The 17,195-nt window shown below is 45.4% G+C and overlaps 1 protein-coding gene across 2 annotated transcripts in view; it reads left to right on the top strand.

Annotated features, from left to right (window-relative positions):
* The first annotated feature begins 11,166 nt into the window (after positions 1 to 11,166).
* LOC127486861 (zinc finger protein 568-like) overlaps positions 11,167 to 17,195 on the top strand; it is a 57,100-nt gene continuing 51,071 nt past the window's right edge. Inside the window, exon 1 of one of the 2 annotated variants that reach the window (XM_070054820.1) lies at positions 11,167 to 11,699. The gene's annotated coding sequence lies outside the window, so the exon portion shown is untranslated. Of the gene's footprint in view, positions 11,704 to 17,195 lie in introns of both variants that reach the window. The other variant, XM_070054819.1, reaches the window with a different exon arrangement.

Raw genomic sequence — 17,195 nt, 5'->3', positions numbered from 1 at the left:
TGCATTTTTTTTTTCAGCTGGTACTAAACAATTCAGCTTTTATTAATTTATATCTTGCATCTTAAAAAGGAAACAAACAAAAAATAGATGAGTTAACAGAGCCAGGAGAGCTCCCTGCACAAATGCAGACAGAGGCAGACAGGATTCAGGAAGCTGGATGAGCACAAGGAAGCAGCACCCTCCAGGAGTGGGCCTGGGCCCAGGGGTGCCTCAGGATCTGGGCCAGGGGCAGCCACTCTGACGGCTGGTATCTCAGAAGCCTGGATATGAAGTCTCGGGCTCCCAAAGACATTGTTACAGGAAACTTCACATCCAGCTTAAGGATGCGTCTGTATGTCTCAGTGTGAGAGACGCTCTCGAAGGGTGGATTTCCCACCAGCAGCTCATAGCAGAGCACCCCAAAGTGTTGCACTGCCAGTTTCTGCACAGATTTTTTTTAAAGATTTATTTATTTATGTGAAAGGCAGAGTTATAGAGAGGCAGAAGCAGTGAGAGGTCTTCCATCTGCTGGTTCACACCCCAGATGGCTACAATGGCCAAAGCTGAGCTGATTCAAAGCCAAGAGCCTTGGAGCTTCTTCCAGGTCTCCCATACAGGTGCAGGGGCCCATGTACATGGGCCATCTTCCTCTGCTCTCCCAGGCCATAGCAGAGACCTGGATTGGAAGTGGAGCAGCTGAGACTCAAACCAGTGCCCATATGGGATGCTGGCACTGCAGGTGGCAGCTTTACCCACTATGCCACAGTGCCAGCCCCTCTGCACAGCTTTATCTTGCAGTTGCATCACCATTCTATATCAATGAAACCAAGAACACACTACTATTTCTATACCTATAATGAAAGCCAGAGACATTAATAATCTTTCTGCCAGAAAACTTCCAGTCCAAACCAGGAGTGGAGTTATGAATTCAGGCTTAGTGTGGATGGGGCTGGCACTATCGTGTGGAGGGTAAAGCCACCACCTGCTTCACCAGCCTGTGTCCTAGATGGGCACAGGTTCAAGTTTCAGCTGCTCCACATCTGATCCATCTCCATGCTGAGATACCTGGGAAAACAGCAGAGGTTGGCCTAAGTGCTTGGGCCCCTGCACCCACTTGGGAGACTCGGAAGAAACTCCAGGCTCCTGACTTCAGGTCAGCCCAGCTCTGGCTGTTGCAGTCATTTGGGGAATAAACCAGCAGGTGGAAGATATTTTTGCCTCTCTCTCTCTCTCTCTCTCTGTAACTCAGTTTTGCATGTAAATGAATAAATCTTTATATTAAAAAAAAAACCTTAGAGTTGGTCTAGACATAGCATTTTAAGACATGTTGAAAACACTTGGCCAGTGTTTAATGTGCAAAATCACACTCTCCATTCTTATCTATAGAACAAAGATGAATAGCTAGTTTTCATATGAATGGAACAGAGATATGGACTAGCTGCAAAGAAAGTTTGGGTAACACAGATTTCTGTATACCTTTTTCACCTTTCTTGAACCCAGGGAAGGCCCAAAATATGTCTTTAATCAATATTCAGACGATCAACATCCCTCTTTCCTAACTCAAGTCAGTGTGAATTGTGACTCTTAACTTTCTCTTAGACATAGGCATGGGTGAGGGCTTTGAGTTTAGCATTCTGTGCTAAGATACACTGTAGCAATGCTACTCCTTCCAAAGTTTCCTGGGGAGTTACTGCTGCATATTCAGCATGTGATTCTTGTCTGTGAAACTGTTTCCACCCATGATTGTTTCTGGTCTGTAGTTTCTAAAGCAAAGGACGTTTCTTCCAAGGGCCATCTGTATATCTATACCATTATTCACAGGCCATACCAAATTATCAATGTAAGATTTAGCCTGGGGGCCAACACTGTGGTGTAGTGGGTAAAGCCACTGCCTGAAGTGCTAACATCCCATATGGTCACTGGTTCAAGTCTTGGCTGCTCCACTTCTGACTCAGCTCTCTGCTATGGTCTGGGAAAGCAGTTAAAAGATGATCCAAATCCCTGGGCCTCTACACCTGCTCAGGAGACCCAAAAGAAGCTCCTGGCTTCTGACATTGGATTGGCCCAGCTCCTACCATTGTGGCCATGTGGGGAGTAAAACAGTGGATGGAAGACCTCTCTCTCTCTCTCTCTCTCTCTCTCTCTATCTCTTTCTCTCTCTTGCTTTCTCTCCCTCCCTCTGCCTTTCAAATAAATAAATAAATCTTTAAAAAAATTTAGCCTGCTATAGGTTTATTGAATTTCAAATCCCATTTGCAGTTGCCTTAGCACTGTCAGACCAAGTAATTTCATGGGCTTTTTATGGCCTATGCTATGGATGTTCCCTACTCCTGCTAAAGGGACATTTGTTAGATCTAGCCTGCTAGTACACACTTGTTGAATGTCATGATAATTCACATATATGTGTCCCAGAGAGGTCTCATGGCAAGATGAGTGGAGCATCTTCTACTGCTTTCCCAGGCAATAGCAGAGAGCTGGATCAGAAGTGGAGCAGCTGGGACTCAAACCTGTGCCCATATGGGATGCTGGCACTGCAGGCAGTGGCTTCACCTGCTATGCCACATTGCCAGCCCACTTTTACATAATTTCTATGACATTTAAATCAATAACATATCCATGTTAATATAACAACATTTAGCATGATTTTGTATAACAGAACTTTATATAAACTCCAAAGAGACTAAGTAGCTATTACCTCTATAAGATGAGATGCATATCCTTTGACATATCCAAGGGTCCAGCTAGAAATCTCAAGGTCAAAATGCTCAGAACCTTGATCCTGAGAAATCCTATCAAGAATGCAAAAAGGGCTTTCAAATGTTTGGTCAAAACTTCTCTTGTCATGAACTGTATGGAATCCTCTCTGGATTTGGGGGACCAAAAATTGGGAATTTCTTACACCCAGGGGGCTGAAGCTCATGGCTCTAAGGCAATCACCATGCTGAAAAATGACTATATTGACTCCTCAGGTACCCTAGTCTCTACTGTGGATAGCATATTGATTGGCAGAGTGCTTTGCTTGCACACTAGAGTTTCTCACCTGATTTCACTCAGATTTAAAAGCTGTAGGAAATCACGGGAGTAGCCATTAGGAGCTTAGGTCTCCAGACATCACCAGTCACTGGGTTCCACATTCCCCTTCCTTCCCACTACTAAGTTCAGCAAAGTCAAAGAAAAAGGGTAGCTTTTTGTATTTCCTTTCTGAAAACATCAATGCTAAAAACATTTAAGTGAAGTCTTCTTTAGAAATTTCAAGTTGGATGGGCCAGCGCTGTGGCTCACTTGGTTAATCCTCTGTCTGCAGTGCTGGCATCCCCTATGGGCACCAGGTTCCAGTCCAGTTCTGCTGTGGCCCAGGAGGGCAGTGGAGGATGGCCCAAGTGCTTGGGCCCCTGAACCCGCATGGGAGGCTAGGAAGAAGCACCTGGCTCCTGGCTTCAGATTGCTGCGGCTCCGGCCATTGGGGCCATTTGTGGAGTGAACCAACAGAAGGAAGACCTTTCTCTCTGTCTATCTCTCTCTCACTATCTATAACTCTACCTGTCAAATAAAAAAAAGAAAAGAAATTTCAAATTGGAAAGAACATTTATCCAAGGTCCATGATCTAGATAGCTGATTATTTTTAGCATCTTTAAGCAAGAATTGTTAATGAGGTTGTTTTTTTTTTTTTTTTTTTTTTTTTTTTGACAGGCAGAGTGGATAGTGAGAGAGAGACAGAGAGAAAGGTCTTCCTTTTGCCATTGGTTCACACTCCAATGGCCACCACGGCTGGCGCACTACGGCTGATGCACCGCACTGATCCAAAGGCAGGAGCCAGGTGCTTCTCCTGGTCTCCCATGGGGTGCAGGGCCCAAGCACTTGGGCCATCCTCCACTGCCGTCCCAGGCCACAGCAGAGAGCTGGCCTGGAAGAGGGGCAACTGGGAAAGAATCCTGCACCCCGGCCAGGACTAGAACCCAGTGTGCCGGCGCCACTAGGTGGAGGATTAGCCTAGTGAGCCGCAGCACTGGCCGTTAATGAGCTTTTAATCTTAGAGCACCAAAGTGTTCCAAGTTTCAGTGAAGCACCACAGAATTCAAAGGAAATTTCATCAATCTCTTCCTAGCAGTTTATTCCCTGACAGTCACCTCCCAATAAAAGCAGCCAAAAGAACTTCTAAGATCACAGACACACATTAATGGAGCCACATTCCAAGTCCATGTTTATAAATTAGCTTTTAAATGGTCGGGGATTGGGGTAGTAATCTTAACTCTCCATGCACAAGTCCACAAAACAAGACAAGCTGTGTGCCAAGAAAGAGGAGACAGAGCATGGAGCCACAGGCGGGCCAGGTTTATTCAGAAGGTTGATTCACTCCAAGGTGAATGCATGGCAGAGAGTTCCCAGCAAACACAGCAAAGAGAGAACCCCCTGTCTTACAGACTCGTGCTTTATATAGCACAAAGTGGTGGGAAGGAGCTTGGAGGTCTGAGCTAAAGCAGGGCTGCTGAGATAGAGAAGAGCTTGGGCTAGACTTAAAGGTTCTTTGAGGTCACAGTGTGAGCTGGGAGGGGTTTGGGCTGAGGCTGAACTCTGAGGCTGAGCGCTGAGATAGCGGGAGACAGCTTGGGAGGAGTGGGGGAGATCTCAGGCTGATAGCAGAGTTTTCACATGGTCTTGTGTCCAAAAGTTGAGGCAGGGCAAGGCTGGTCAAGGTGGAGGGGGGGAGAGGCTGCATTAGCAAGACAGAGAAACAGGGGACTGCTTGTTGTGTAGGTGAGAGGTCAACATGGACATAAGGATTTTTGTCCTTTCTCCATCACTGTGTATGACAAAGTCAGAAGAAAGCAGACTTTGGTGGGAAATTTCTGATATAAATTCTATAATAAAATTTAGCCAATCACAATCTTTTAAAAGCAGTTTGGATAGATTTCTGTGGGTGATCCCATGGGACTGCCTGCTCTGCCCATGCAGGAGGTTGAGAGGGCATGGTGCGCTATGCCTCCCAGGAGGGACCCCACAGCCTGGCTGCTGGCAGGTGGCAGGAGCTCCAGGCCCATTTCCTCCATCCCCTCTTCATGTTGGAAGCCTTGTGGCTGTGCTTTTGTGGTTCATAAACAGAGAGCTGATAAGCAACTCCCAGACGAGGGCTGGTTGCACAAAGGAGCCCAGGGGCCTATGTGTGCTACGTGACCTATAAGTCAAATGCCATAGGAGTTGTCAGAGACCTAGTAGAGAAAATGATGTGCACCACCAAAGGCAAAATCCAGCTCTAATGACAGAACTCCCAATCCCCAATGTGGGGCCACACATTTAGCATCTTTCACGCCAGCAAGGAGTACTTACATTTTGCAAGAACTCTCAGTCAAGTCTCAAGCTATGTGCATGCCTATATTTGTTTTAAGCAAATATCATTTGTTGGCCATTTGTAGGAAAGACAAGGAGAATATTAGCCACATTAGGCCCTTTATTCACAGGTTCCAACATCATTACTACCACCAATTCAGATTTAAGAAGAGGTCAATTGCTAACCTTGGGTGTGCATCTTGGGGAAGGGGCAAAGGAGATGCTGTGTTTCCTGTCTCTTTGCTCATTTTCTAGCCTGCAAACCTTTCTTCTTCTCTAGTAGCCCCAGGTAAGAAATCAGCCTGCTTCACTTGCTCATAGGTCATTCTTGAAAATCCCATGGCCCACTCTCCCTCTGTCAGACCCTCGTTCATATCAGACATGTGAGTGAACACATGGGACAGCACCCAACATTGCACATATGGTTGTCATTATGACCCACAACCTGCATACATTAGCCAGAATCTCATCTGGTGGTCTCTCAGCATCACCCACCCAGGCTGTTGCACTCAACTCGGGCTCATCTATGTTCAGAGGAGCATAACAGGAAGGACATGTAGTCAGGAGGCCACCCTGCCTTGCAGGACTACCCCTGCCACATCACCTTCTGAAAATATTGTTGCTATGGCAACTTTCCAACCTTGAGGCCAGTGCTTCATACTTCCTCTGACTGTAGGTCTATACACATCCCTTGGCCTCATCAGGCACTCCAGGAGCAGACGCGCTCTATGCACACTGCAATGCTGGCCAGGCAGAGGCAGGATTAGCTCAAACCACTGCCACCAGTCATCTCTGATGTGTCAACAGCTGCAGCCAGTACCACGAGGCCACAGCTCACAGCACATCTGTGACCATCCTTCTCTGTGGGCAGCTGTGTGATGCGGCAAGCCTCCGAGTCTTCTGATGGATCCTTTAACCAATGGGCTCTAGAGGGGCTGGGCTTTCCCTCCCCAAATGTTTTCTACACTGTCAAGACAGTGCCTGCCCAACTCTGGTCTTAGAGGATTTGTCATTGTTAGAGCATGCACTCAAGAGGTGGGTGGCTGGGCACTTCTGAAGTGTGAACAGGATTTTTTTTTCTTTTTTTTCTCTTTTTTTCTGCTTTGTAAGGAGGACTCTATGGTTGAGCATGACCAAAGTCCCTGCCTCAGTTTTCTCACCTTCAAGTACACCCATGACGCGAGAACAGATTCATGAGTCTTCCATTTACATGATACCTCAAGATTCTGTTCATTCAGCCATTCACATTCACATGTGCCCTGTGATGTGGGGCTATGGGAGGTCTGGTGGCTTGAGAGGTTTATGCTAAGAAGACAAGGCCAGAAAAGAGCCTTCCTATGAAAGAGGGAATCTCAGGGTTAAAAATATTCTGGCTTCAAATGTGGGGAGCTCCCACAGTCCCCTCAGCCGAAGCCAGAGATGATTTTCTCTTCCTTGGTTATGCCTCTCTGCAAAGACATGGGCACTAGGATAGAAGTTGGGAGATCCCAGCCTAGTCCAGGTTAATTGACAGCCTGCCAGTCAAGATCCATGTGCTGATCCCAGCTTTAGTTACCAAGCTTCTACCTACCATCTGCCTATTTTCATTTCATACAATGTTGTCATTTCTGGGCTCTGCTACCTCTGAGATCTGACTCTTTTTTTAAAAAAAAGATTTATTTATTTATTTGAAAGTCAGAGTTACACAGAGATAGAAGGAGAGGCAGAGAGAGAAGAGGTCTTCCATACACTGGTTCACTTCACAGTTGGTGGCTGCAATAGGCAGAGCTGCACCGCTTAGAACCCAGGAGCCAGGAGATCCCTCCAGGTCTTCCCATGAGGGTGCAGGGGCCCAAGGGCTTGTGCCATCTGCTTTCCCAGTCCACAGCAGAGAGCTGGATCAGAAGTGGAGCAGCTGGGAATTGAACCAGTGCCCATATGGGATGCTGGCACTGCTGGGGGTGGCTTTACCCTCTACACCACAATGCCAGCCCTGAGATCTGACCTTAACCTGGTGGTTCCTGCCTTATGGGCATGGCATCCACAAATGATGTAGGTGATTGTATTGTGCACCTACAACTTTTGTCACATTGTTTTTAATTATCTATGTCCTTGTCATCCATCTACCAGGACTGAAATTGCCTTTAGGGTAATCATGATATTCACATTATTCATGTTGCATCAATTATACCCCAGGAGAGTACCAGGCATAATGCAGACAAGTCACCCCTGTCTCCATTCATCCTCGGCTCCTCATTCCCACAGTGCTAGGGGCTCTTGCTCTTCTCCTCCTCCTCCACCCTTTCCTCTGCACAGCTACCACCACCATGAGTCCCTCACACACCTTGCTCCTATACTCCCTCTGACCCCATACGCTCTCCAGTTCCAGTGGATCCAAACAGGATGACATATCAAGTGTGGAGGATTAGTTGTACTCATGAAGCAAAGCTACAGTGCTCCCCTATCACTAAGTGAATTGTGGATGTTGGACTTGAAAGCTCTGATTCTTGTGCTCAGTTCTATGGTCCTAGAACAACTGAGAGTATGGCAGAAATTAAGGAGATGCCTGCCTGCATATCACATTCAGTTAGGAGCCACAGAGCTCTCTGCAGCATTGTTGTTGGAGCCCTTTCCATTTATCCACTGCTCAAACCTATTGTTTTCTTTTCTGCTTTGTGTCCATCCACTCATATCAGAGTAGCCAGGACAGAGTGAGTTTTTATGAGTCAGGATGGTGAGCCAGTGGCTAGACACCTTACTTGGACTTTATAATGTGCATTTTGGCTATTCCAGGAAATTGTTTTTGAAAAGATTTATTTATTGATTTGAAATAGTTACACAGAGAGAGAAGGAGAGGAAGAAAGAGAGGGAAAGGTCCTCCATCCGTTGGTTCATTCCCAATTGGCTGCAATGGCCAGAGCTGTGTCAATCTGAAGCCAGGAGTCAGGAGCCACTTCCAGGTCTCCCACATGGGTGCGGGAGCCCAAGGCCTTGGGCCATCTTCTACTGCTTTCCCAGGCCATAGCAGAGAGCTGGATCAGAAGTGGAGCAGCCAGGACTTGAACCGATGCCCATATGGGATGCCACACTGCAGGTGGTAGCTTTACCCACTATGCCATAGTGCCGGCCCCTCTCTAGGGAAATTTTTTTACTTCTTTCCTGCTTAATTGTGCTTTAGTTACCTAAGGTTGGTGAATATATAAATTGTGAATTAGCGAGGTATTCCAAATTTAGCTTTGAATTATATGATTTTGTGGGTTTTTTAACAACTTTTTTATAAATATTGACCATTACTACTCTTTTTAAAAAATATTTATTCATTTATTTATTTATTTATTTGAAAATCAGAGTTACACAGAGAGAGGGGAGGCAGAGAGAGAGAGAGAGAGAGAGCTCTTCTATCTGATGGTTCACTCTCCAATTGGCCACAATGGCCAGAGGTGTTCTGATTCGAAACCAGCAGCCAGGAGCCTCCTCCAGGTCTCCCATGTGGGTGCAGGGGAGCAAGTATCCTCTACTGCTTTCCCAGGCCACAGCAGAGAGCTGGATTGAAAGTGGAGCAGCCGGGTTTCGAATAGGGGCCCATATGGGATGTTAACTTGCTGCGCCAAACTTGCTGCGCCACAGCGCAAGCCCCTGAATTTTACTTTTTTATTTAGACCTTTCTTATACACATGGATTATGTCTTCTAGTCTCTAAGTAACTGCATCATAATGAGGACCATTGTAGATTGTAGCAGTTAAAAATATTTGGCTTGATGATCAACATAAGGCTTATAGATAGTAGCTACCCATGAGATTGTGTCTTGGATTTAGGGGAAGTTTATAAGTCAGTTGTAGGTAGCCTTTTATTACTGATGAACATGAATGTACTGAGAACTCCTTGTCCATTAAATAATAAAATCCAAATGAAGATTTACACATGAGTTCCCTCCTGCCTTCATCTACCACTGAAATCCTGTTGTTTCTGCCATTTGGATCTCTCTGTAATCGGTTGCCTCTTCTTCATTCCCACTACCACCATACCTTGGTTCAGGTCCTACTAAATTACCATTGATATACTTTTTAATTGACCTCTCTGCTTTTTGTTTTTCTTACCTTTGTGTCAAAAACCTCTTAGTTCATCCCAACTTTTTCTGATTGCTCAGGTTCTCTTGCTCCAATATCTAGGAAAATCATGTTGCTGGTAGTTCTTTCAACACACCACACAAAAGAATGCTCAGTAAATGCTTACTAAATAGTGAATGGAATGCCTTACAAAGCTAGGGTGAACATTTAACCTGCTTGGCCCTGGATGGTTTCTGCTTATACATTTCAGCCCTGTGTCATTATTAATATATCTCTTTTATTATCAAAGTTGTCTCTGAGCAACAAATTATACATTCATCTAATTGTGTCTGTTATCAAATAGATATCTATTTCACTGTCTCTTCAACTAGGTATTATTGGGGATCAAAAATTGTATTTGTTTAATTTTTATAGCCTCATTTATTCATTCAGCTAACAGAATGACTATCAAGATGCTGAGTTTTAATGTCAAAGCAAACATGTTTCTTGCCCTCCTGAATTTTCAATCTGGCAAGAAAAAGCAGTCTACACAAAGAATATTGCCTGACATAATAAACATTAGAGTGAAATGAATGGATCCATTTAAGCATTCCTAATCCAGCAATTCTAATCCCATGAATTATAATTGACAGAAGTAATCAAAAATAGAACTCCATGTCATCCTGCTTCCATTTACATTTCTACTTAAAATCTTAAAAATCAAACACCACACATATACCTAAGAATGCATAATATTTACACTATCTTGATATTAAACTTGAGAAAAATAACCATACAGCAATAGCAACTTTGAACCTCCTTTCTTTTTTAGATAAGTTATAATCCTATGTGTTTCTCTACAGTGAAGATTAGGATTGTAGATACTCCTCCTCTCCCTCACTTTTTATTTTAGAGATGAGAAATCTTGGGTTTTAGAAACTGAGCCCCAAGACAAAAGAAATATTTCTTTTTTTAAAGAAGATTTATTTATTTGAAAGGCTGAGTTACAGAGAGGCAGAGGCAGAGAGAGAGAGAAGTCTTCCATCCACTTGTTCACTCCCCAAATGGCTGCAATAGCCATAGTTAAGCTGATCCAAAGCCAGGAGCCAGGAAATTCTGGGTCTCTGATGTGGATGCAGGGTCCCAGGCATTCAGGCCATCTTCTACTGCTTTCCCAGGCTAGAGCAGAAAGCTGGATTGGAAGTGGAGCAGCAGGGACTTGAACCAGCCCCTATAAAGAATGTCGGTGCTGAAGGCAGAGGCTTAGCCCACTATGCCACAGTGCTGGTCCTGAAAGATTTCTTAAACCAATATTTCACTTTGGCCTTTAACCTAGACTTTTTTTTACCATACTTCCATGGGCAAATTTAATTCGAATCTCTTTCCACCTCAGCTTTCTCTTTGTAAATTGAGAATACGGTCTCCAGAATTAACCTGAGGTATAATTGATACAAAGTAAGGCATTTACTCTGTTAATCTGGCCCCTAGAAGATACTTGGCAATGTTAGTCCTGTATCCAGTTCTCTTTTTTTTTTTTTTTTTTTTTTTTTTTTGTACTTGGTGAATTAGAGGGTGGTGTAAAATACTTTGAAAAGAACCACAAATAAAAGACACAAGTAAAAATTGTATTCTCAAATCTAGATGTTAAACTGTGCCGTGTACACCTGTGCTGAGAGTTACATTGAAATCCTTGTCATGGGTTACTTGCGAGAAGCTGTGCAGGAATAAAGCAGCAGGGGATTTTCCTGAGAAACAGCGTGTGTGAGGGAACCGGGATTTGGGGCTCAGCAGCAGTGGCTGTCACTTCTTAAGATTTTGTTCAAGAAAGGAAGAACAGCAGCTGACCCTCGAGATCTGGGGTGGGAAGGAAGGGAAGGAGGGATGGAAACAAAAGCAAACGCCCTCTGGTTCCCAGCCTGTCTCCACCCACCCCGTACTGAAGTCCTAGGAGAGGGCCAGTAAGTCTATCTAGGAATGCCCTGGCCTGGACTCCATTTCCCAGAGTCACCTGGTGCTCTAACGTTTTCCGTGCTCTGAGCGCCTGTGCGTGTGCATGTGGGAGAACGTACGCATGCGCGTGCCTTTCCCTGTGGCCCGGGGGTTGAGAACAGAGGAAGTTCATTTACTGATCAGAGTGTGCCCTGAGAGGCCACACCGCTCCTTCTCCCACATTCCCTGGGGAGTCTTGCTCTGCAAGTGCAATTGCAGGCGGTTCGGGAGCACACACCCCAGACCTGCCGCCCGCTGCTTCTGTGCCTCTGCATCTGCCACCGTGGGCCCCAAGTTCCAGCGACTTCTCCTGTCCCACACTTTCCGCTTTGCTCTCCAGGTGTCCTGAAGAAAGGGGACGTGCTCCCGAGAGTTTCCACAGCAAGTATGGAGAACAGGAAGGGGCATCTATGCGTGTGTGGGAGAGGGGTGGGTGCGATGGCGGGTAGCGGCTCCCAGACATTGATCACTTGGTTCTCAGTGATCCTGGGAGCGCCTCTGGCAGAGTCAAGGCTGGAACCCAGGTGTTGTGTCTCCCACCGCCGCTTCCCAGTCTCCCGATGCACGGCCAGTCCCACGGGCTGCCTCGCTCAAATTCTCCTTACAGTACACTGGACGAGGAACGGCACAAGCAGGGCAGTTGAGAGCATGGCAAAGGAAGGAGTCCCATTCCCTAGATTTAAATTAGCCCAGTTCTCATTTAGGGTGGGTCAGAGAATGCCTTCTGGCTGGGCTTCCAGCAATACCCCATGGTTGTTCCAGCTGGGTGGGGCCCAGTGGCCCCCAGGCTGGACCCTGTGGACACATCTGACAGCCAGGGCGCTATGAGTTTGGCTGTATTTCCCAGCGGCAATGTGAAGCTTGTGCAGTAGCTTAGTAGATTGATGTCTCCTCCGTGTTTAATTAACAGACTCTTTTTCAATCTGGAGCTTGAGGCCATGGAAATGTAGCTGATTTATTTTCCTGCTTTTCGATTTCTGTCTTCAACCCTTTTTTCTTATGTTATTAGGGATGTCAACTATTATTACCTGCTGCTAATCCCTTTGCAAAGTGAGAAGTGAACTGAAATTAATGCAAGTCTACCGTGTGAGTTAATAATGAGCTACTTTAATATGGATTTTCATAAAATGGAGAGCTATGAAGACATAAATACAGAAAAGTAGCAATTTTTCTCTTCTAGTTCTTTAAAGTGACTCAATGCTCCACCAAGCTGATTATCTTACAGTCCATATGGTTTTAATTAAGAGGGTCAGTTACTTTTTAATTTATTTATTTATTTATTTGAAAGGCAGAGTTACAGAGAGGCAAAGGCACAGAGAGATAGAGAGGTCTCCCATCTGCTGGTTCACTCCCCAGATGGTCACAATGGCCAGAACTGCATGGAAGTCAGGAGCCAGGAAATTCTTCCAAGTCTCCCACACAGATGCAGGGGACCAAGCATTTGGGCCATCTTCCACTGTTTTCCCAGGCCATAGCAGAGAGTGGAGCAGCCAGGTCTCGAACCAGCACCCTTATGGTTTTACCTGCTCAGCCACACACCAGCTTCAAATTACTTTTCTTATTCTGAGTTCTGTGTTTAACCCCATGCCATTTTCAACATGGGAGGATATTAATGACAGATTTTCATAATGACTGTGGTCTATGGAAGCCTTTATACAAGGTGTTAATGTGAGGAGGGGTAAGGAAGAAAAGAGAAAATATGCTCCCCTCCCCCCACAGAGATAGTATACTATACTTTTACTATACACAGTATAGTAAAAGATGTGGCTTTGGGCTGGCACTGTGACTCAGTATGTTAATCCTCTGCCTGTGGTGCCAGCATCCCATATGGGCACCCGTTTGAGTCCCAGCTGCTCCTCCTCTGATCCATCTCTCTGCTATGTCCTGGGAAGGCATGTGGGGGGTCTCCATGTGGGAGACCCAGAAGAAGCTCCTGGCTCCTGGCTTTAGATTAATGCAGTTCTTCTGGCCATTTTGGCCAACTGGGGAGTGAACCAGCAGAAGGAAGACCTTTCTGTCTGTCTCAATATTTGTATTTCTACCTCTCAAATAAATAAATAAAACATCTTTAAAAAAAAAGAGACATGTGGCCCTAAAAACTATTGCTATAGACTAATTTTCAGCATAATGAAGTTATCACTTGATTAACTGAGTGGTTCATAGATTCTGTTAGAGTCCTGTTGTCACCAGATTATTAATCTGTGAAACTCATTTAGCATAGTAAGGTTGCCTAGGAAGTAAAAATAGAAAGTGAATCCTGGATAGAGGTTGTTAGGGTAACAACATCTTCCTCTGAAACCCAGTGTGTTTTTGAACTTTTCTCCCATGTACTCCCTATCACAGTGCTTGCGAGTGGACAGGCAGTTACGTGTTTCTGCTGAAAAGAGCTGCTTCACACCCAGGAAACAACTGTAAGACACTTTCTCAGCAACTATGTTGTGTGTACATTAATATGAACTTGAAAGGGCCGGCGCCGCGGCTCACTAGGCTAATCTTCCACCTAGCGGTGCTGGCACACCGGGTTCTAGTCCCGGTCGGGGTGCCGGATTCTGTCCCAGTTGCCCCTCTTCCAGGCCAGCCCTGTGCTGTGGCCAGGGAGTGCAGTGGAGGATGGCCCAAGTGCTTGGGCCCTGTACCCCATGGGAGACCAGGAAAAGCACCTGGCTCCTGGCTCCTGCCATCGGATCAGCGCGGTGCGTTGGCCACAGTGCGCCGGCCACAGCAGCCATTGGAGGGTGAACCAATGGCAAAAGGAAGACCTTTCTCTCTGTCTCTCTCTCTCACTGTCCATTCTGCCTGTCAAAAAAAAAAAAATATGAACTTGAAAACAGCCAAGAACAGGATTCCTGGACTACTCAGGCTAACTCACTGTCCTTGGCACATCATTCCCTGCTCTGCTATAAGTTTCTGGCAAGTTAGGAGAGATATGTTTCACACAAGAGACATAATCTGGTAATGTAGCAGTGATGTCTTTAAGGAAAGGTGGCATATGAGGAAGCAGTCTGATGGTGTCCATTCATTTTCCCATTTTTTTTTTCTGACAGGCAGAGTTAGACAGTGAGAGAGAGAGACAAACAGAAAGGTCTTCCTTCCATTGGTTCACCCCCCAAATGGTTGCTACGGCTGGCACGCTGCACTGATCCAAAGCCAGGAGCCAGGTGCTTCTCCTGGTTTCCCATGCGAGTGCAGGGCCCAAGCACTTGGGCATCCTCCACTGCCTTCCTGGGCCACAGCAGAAAGCTGGACTGGAAGAGGAGCAACTGGGACAGGACTGGCACCCCAACTGGGACTAGAACCTGGAGTACCGGCACCACAGGCAGAGGATTAGCCTAGTGAGCCATGGCTGCAGCCCATTCATCTCCCCATTAATAACTTTCATTGATGTCTACCACAGGGTGGCAGAAGGCAATCATCCTTCTGAATTGCATCAAGCCAGGAGGATTCATCTACAGTTTATCTGAGCTTTCTTTGTATGAGGAAATAACCAAAATACTACATTGTATACAGGGTATTTTCTTTTAGATCAATTTTATTTACTTGAAAGGCAGATTTACAGAGAGATTGAGAGAGAGGTCTTCCATCTGTTGGTTCACTCCTCAAATGGCCACAATGACTTGGGCTGGGCCAGGTGAACCCAGGAGCTTGGAGCTTCTTCTGGTTCTCACACTTGATTTCAGGGGCCCAAACACTTGGGCCATCATCCTCTGCTTTCCCAGGTGAATTAGTAGGGAGCTATATTGGAAATGGAGCAGCCACGTCTTGAACCAGTGCCCATGTGGGGTGCTGGCACTGCCAGGGTCTGCTTAACTTACTATACCAGTCCCATGTGCATTTTTTCAATGGGGGAGGGGTTAATTATTTTTCTAATATCACTCTCAAAATGAAGATTATAATGTGTAGTAGATGATGATTTTGGTTATATTTTGAGTTTCCTTAAATTTCTATATTTTTGAAGTTAATGAGTACTAGTAGTTATTTTTTTAAAAAGATTTATTTATTTTACTTGAAAGTCAGAGTTACAGAGAGGAGAGGCAGGGAGAGAGAAGTCTTCATCTGCTGGTTCACTCCCCAGTTGGCTTCAGTGGTCGGAGCTGTGCCGATCCAAAGCCAGGAGCCAGGAGCTTCTTCTGTGTAGTAGTTATGTTATGTTATCCTTGCTTTGGATAAACAAGCTCTCTCCCATCCCTCAGTTAAAATGCTTTTTAAAATAGGTTTATTTTGAGGGCTGGCATTGTGGCATGGCAGGTGAGGCTGCCACCTACAGTGCTGCCATCTCATATGGGTGCTTGTTTGAGATCCAGCTTTCTGCCGTGGCCTGGGAAAGCAGTGAAAGATGGCCCAAGTTCTTGGGTTCTGCACCCGCATGGGAGACCTGACAGAAGCTTCTGGCTCCTGGCTTCAAGTAAATCCAGCTCTGGCCATTGCAGCCATTTTCAGAGTGAATCAGTGCATGGAAGACTTTTCTCTGTGCCCTGACTCTCTGTAACTCTGCCTTTTAAATAAATAAATAAATTTTTACATGCTTCACCATGGAGCTGGCCCTAAGACCTAACAGGTTTTCTGGGTGCTTATCCTGAGGTTGGTTCACTTTGAGCACTAAGCACAGTTATTCTGTGTGACTGAATATTTCATGTTCCTTCTTATGGAAAAGTTTTTCTCATGTTCTGAGTGATTGGGCTACATATGCCCATAGTGGAAACTAAAACTTAATTTAGCATTTGAACATCCAGAGTGCCGAGTCCTGTAATCTTCTGAATTTAATCAGAAAATATGTTTTGAAACATTTGGTTTATGGGTAGGCAGGGCAGTTTTCCTGGATCCCTGTGAGAATTGATGAACTGATGGTGTGTTTCTACCCCATGTTATATTCTGAAATTTGCTTCCTTTTATTTTCTTAAAATAACTGTATTTGAAATTTGCTCCTGCCTTCTGAAATGTTTGTGCTTCTGTCCTCTTTGTAACCATGGACATGAGTAGACCTTTTCCTTCCCTTTATGATGCTACAAGAGCAATGGGACATTGTAGCTCTCTCCCCTGGCAGCACATCTCCCTCAGTACATCTCTTTGAGTTAGACCCTGGGTTAACTTGGCTGCACAAAAGGCATATACCTAAACCCAGTGTACCTAATGAATGAAAGTCATCATAAAGTCAATATGCCTTGTAAACCTCTCATCTCTTGTTTTGAAATGTGTTTTGAATGTGTCTTTTATGTCAGTGTCTGTAAGCCAGAGATTTCCCACTTAAGGCAGAAGGCTGCTGAGGGACAGCACAACTGTAGCTTTGCTCTGTTACTTTACTGTGGACACTCTCTCACCCTTTCTCTTTATTTTATTAAGATTTAAAATTTTTATTTTAAAGGCAGAGTTACAGAGAAAGAGGCAGAGACAGAAAGATGGGGATCTTGCATCTGCTGGTTCACTCAAGAGACTGCAATGAATAATGCTGGCCCAGGCTGGAGGTCCAACCCAGTGTCCCATGTTGGTGCAAGGACCCAAGTACTTGTGCCATCTTTTTCTGCTTCCCCAGTTGTGTTAGCAGGGAGCTGGATCAGAAGTGGAACAGCTGTGACTCAAACTGGCACTCATGGGGCTGGCATTGTGGCACAATGGGGAAAGCCACCACCTGCAATGCCAGCTTCCCAGATGAGCAGTAGTTCATGTCTCAGTTGCTCCACTTCTAAACTAGCTCCCTGCTGATGGCCTGAGAAAAGCAGCAGAGGATGACTCAAGTGTTTGGGCCATTGTAACCCATGTGTGAGACCCAGATGAAGTGCCTGGCTCCTGGTTTCTGTGTGGTTCAGCCCTGGCCATTGCAGCCATGTCAGATGGCAGATCTCTCTCTTTTTTAGCATTTATTTATTTGCAAGGCAGAGATAG

This window comes from Oryctolagus cuniculus, chromosome 12 (genome assembly GCF_964237555.1).
Source record: "Oryctolagus cuniculus chromosome 12, mOryCun1.1, whole genome shotgun sequence".
Lineage (NCBI taxonomy): Eukaryota > Metazoa > Chordata > Mammalia > Lagomorpha > Leporidae > Oryctolagus > Oryctolagus cuniculus.
Note: the sequence above shows the minus strand (reverse complement) of the source record. Positions and strands in the feature narration are given on the sequence as shown.